The sequence below is a fragment of the Phocoena phocoena genome, chromosome 2 (assembly GCF_963924675.1).
Source record: "Phocoena phocoena chromosome 2, mPhoPho1.1, whole genome shotgun sequence".
Classification (NCBI taxonomy): Eukaryota; Metazoa; Chordata; class Mammalia; order Artiodactyla; family Phocoenidae; genus Phocoena; species Phocoena phocoena.
Genome location: NC_089220.1, coordinates 84,782,989 through 84,786,949, shown reverse-complemented (window position 1 = coordinate 84,786,949; position 3,961 = coordinate 84,782,989). Strand labels below are relative to the sequence as shown.

The window sequence follows — 3,961 nt, the reverse complement described above, 5'->3', positions numbered from 1 at the left end:
AAAGTAACCTGCAGTGCTGAAAAGCTTCCATTTTGAAAATATAAATACAGTTAACAGCTTGGAAAACAGTCTGATTGACACTAACATGCATAATCCTGGGAGGAGGAGAAGAAACGTACATGTGTACTCTGACCTCTCTTTCCAAATTTAGTGAGTGCAACTTGCAACAAAATTCTTATGATTTTCCAACCTCTATATTAGGCTCAGGGCTATGAACTATCCCATCCCAGTCCTTAATCCTAAAGCCCTAGAGCATCACTTCAAGCTATCCCACACTTTGTCTATGAAATCAAGACTCCCCAGTTCCAGGAAAAGTTCCAGGAGGTAGTTATGGGCTGTCAAAACACTGCAAAAGGCATTTCAGTTTGTAAAATATTGATGACGTTGATGATAATAGCAACAAATATTTACTAAGTGCTTACTATATGCCAAGCATTGTTTTCAGCACTTTACATTCTTATCAATTCTCACAGCAAGCCTAAAGTAGACATTATTATCTCCACTGTACTGAGGAGGAAAAGCGATGAGAAAGTGGTGGGAACAAGATGCCTTCACAGAGAGAGGGGGGAAAAAAATGACTGGTTTAAAAAAAGGAACACGAGAGCTTCCCTGGTGGCGCAGTGGTTGAGAGTCCGCCTGCCGAAGCAGGGGACGCAGGTTCGTGCCCTGGCCTGGGAAGATCCCACATGCCGCAGAGCGGCTGGGCCCGTGAGCCATGGCCGCTGAGCCTGCGCGTCCGGAGCCCGTGCTCCGCAAGGGGAGAGGCCACAACAGTGAGAGGCCCGCGTACCGCAAAAAAAAAAAAAAAAAAAAAAAAAAAAGGAACATGAAGTAAATAAATAAAATGTTAAAAGGATCACGAAATTAGAAGAGCAAGGGACTTTTCAAAAGGAACACTAGAAGCTAGAAGCAGGTCCTTCAAAAATTCTAAAAGAAAATGAGTTCCACCATAGAGTCCTCCTATTCTATCTTCTTAGATGGTAAAGGTGGTGGGTATATGATAGGGATCATCAAACTACTAGGTCTGATGCCTACTTTTGTAAATAGTTTTACTGGAACATGGTCACATCCATTCATTTATGTATTGTCTGTGGCTAGCTTTGAGATACAATAGCACAGATGAGTTGTTAAGGCAGAGACCCTCTGGCCCACAAAGCCTAAAATATTTATTATCTGGACCTTTACAGAAAAAATTTGCCAGCACCTGGTCTATGAATATAAGAAACAATGATGGCCATGAAAAATGGAGGGCTGGGATTCCCTGGTGGCACAGTGGTTGAGAGTCCGCCTGCCAATGCGGGGGACGTGGGTTCATGCCCCGGTCCGGGAGGATCCCACGTGCCGCGAAGCAGCTGGGGCCGTGAGCCATGGCCGCTGAGCCTGTGCGTCCAGTGCCTGCGCTCCGCGGCAAGAGAGGCCACAGCAGTGAGAGGCCCGCGTACCGCAAAAAAACAAAAAAAAAAAAAATGGAGAGCTGATGGCAGTTGATAAGCATTTGGAAAATAATGGTAAGACTGCAATGGCTCACTTTCCTGGAAAAAACAGGTTTTCAACACTATTTGAAGACAGAACCAAAGGATGAGTTTCTGATTTTTATCTAAGGTACTTAACTTCCTACCATTTCAGGAATTCTGAAGAAAGCACCTAGAAAATGTATAGTCATCATTAAAGTATTTGGAGATAATTATAAAATATGTAGACTTTCCAGAGGTTTTGCTTCTTTTATTCTCTGGCTGCCCAACTTTTGAATGTTCTACTACTTAGCACTTCCAATGAAGGTGGACAGTGAAAACAAAAATACATGAAAGGCAAGATGGCCAGTTCTGTTATATCAGCAGGTAAATACTTATTGGGAAAGACCTGGAAATAGTTATAATGTATTAGCAAAACTAAAGTTTTAAATACCAACAAACTAAGTTCAGTATAAGCCAACAGTGGGTCACATCTGCAAAAAACTCTAAAATGGAGGTGTGGCTCTTTTCCGCTTATCTCAGCACGAGGCACCATGAGCAGCAAAGTCTCCCGCGACACCCTCTACAAGGCAGTGCAGGAAGTCCTGCATGGGAACCAGTGAAAGTGCCATAAGTTTTTGGAGACGGTGCAGCTTCAGATCAGCCTGAAGAACTATAACCCTCAGAAGGACAAACGCTTCTAGGGCGCCATCAGGCTTAAGTCCACTCCCCGTCCCAAGTTCTCTATATGTGTTCTGGGGTACCAGCAGCACTGTGTGATGAGGCCAAGGCTGTGGATATCCCCCACACGGACACGAAGGCACTAAAGAAACTCAACAAGAATAAGAAACTGGTCAGGAAGCTGCCCAAGAAGTATGATGCTTTTTTGGCTTCAGAGCCTCTGATCAAGCAGATCCCACAAATTCTGGGCCCTGGCCTGAATAAGGCTGGCAAATTCCCTTCCTTGCTGACCCATAATGAGAACATGGTGGCCAAAGTTGATTAAGTGAAGTCCAAGATCAAGTTCCAGATGAAGAAGGTGTTGTGTCTGGCAGTGGCTGTTGGCCACGTGAAGATGACAAGTGATGAGCCTGTGTACAACATCCACTTAGCTGTCAACTTCCTGGTGTCATTGCTCAAGAAAAATTGGCAGAACGTCCGGACTTTGTACATTAAGAGCATCATGGGCAAGCCCCAGCGCCTATACTAAGGCACAGCTTAATAAACCATACTCCTACCACTAAAAAATAAATAAATAAAGTAAAATAGAGATGTGGTATCCAGATCCTGAGAAGAAAATATTCCTCTATATGCTGGACTGGCTTGCCAAAATCTGGACTAGTATATCCTGTCTGGGGCACCACCTTTTAAGAGGACCAGAAAAGGCCAACAAGGGTGTTGAGAATATGCAGAAACTATAATGTATTTTCAAAAGGTTGAAATCATTGGGAATTTCCTTTTTAATTTTTGTTTTTGTTTTAATTTAAACAAGCATTACTATAGCATTAAACATGAAAACCACCAAAAAGAAATCTCCACATTCAATTCATTAAATAATCAACAAAGATTTGTTGAAAAACTACTACAGGCCAGGCACTGTTCTAGGACAGACCAAAATCCCTGACTTCTTAGAGCTTGCATGCTAATGAAGAACACAGAAAATCACTGACCATGACTTTTTATTCCTCTGAATTTCTACACACATGTGTATATATTTTTATAGGCTTTGGGGTTTTTTTCATAATTTAAAGCAGGTCTTTGCAATTTGGGTTCTACTCTTCATTTAACATTATTTTGAAAACATATTTTACAAGTTGCTACATAGTATTTAATACGTGTTTCTCACTTTTAATGCCACAATTTACTTAATATTTCTCTACTCTTCAACACATGTTATGTCCAGCCTTTGCTATAAGTGCAACAAAGGACTAGGGTGGGAGTGATTTCCCTCTCAAGAGGAATTTGGGCAGGGTAGGCAGTGAACTGTTAGGTTTGCAGAAGGATTTTTTTTTTTTTTTTGCGGGCGGGGGGTGGGGGGGGGGCGGGGGGGGCGGGGGGCGGTGCTACACCACACAGCTTGCAGGATCTTAGTTCCCTGACCAGGGACTGAATCCGTGCCCTTGGCAGTGAGAGCATGGAGTCCTAACCACTGGACCACCAGGAAATTCCCTGCAGGAGGACTTTAAAACTGACAGTAGGAGCCCAGAACATTAGAACTAACATGCTTAAATAATAAGGAAACAGGCCATATCCAATCACTCCAGGCAAAATCTCAAGTAGAAAAGAGAATTCTTATTGAGGTGAGAGAGAGTAGAAGTACATGGGCTCTATTCAGGAACCCTGGCTGACTACTGGCAAGGAAGGAATCCTCTGGCACTATGTGATAGTGCACTACCAAGCCCGGAGAAACTTTTCTCAAATTCCTTGTAAGTCTTCTGTAAGAAATTAAAAGCATGAGGCTAACCTTTCGGAAACTTAATAGGAACTTTAGTGGTATCAGGAGAAGCAAA

The 3,961-nt window shown here is 42.8% G+C and overlaps 1 pseudogene; it reads left to right on the top strand.

The window, feature by feature from the left end:
• The first annotated feature begins 2,005 nt into the window (after positions 1 to 2,005).
• LOC136119025 (large ribosomal subunit protein uL1 pseudogene) lies at positions 2,006 to 2,661 on the top strand (annotated as a pseudogene).
• The last annotated feature ends 1,300 nt before the right edge of the window (positions 2,662 to 3,961 follow it).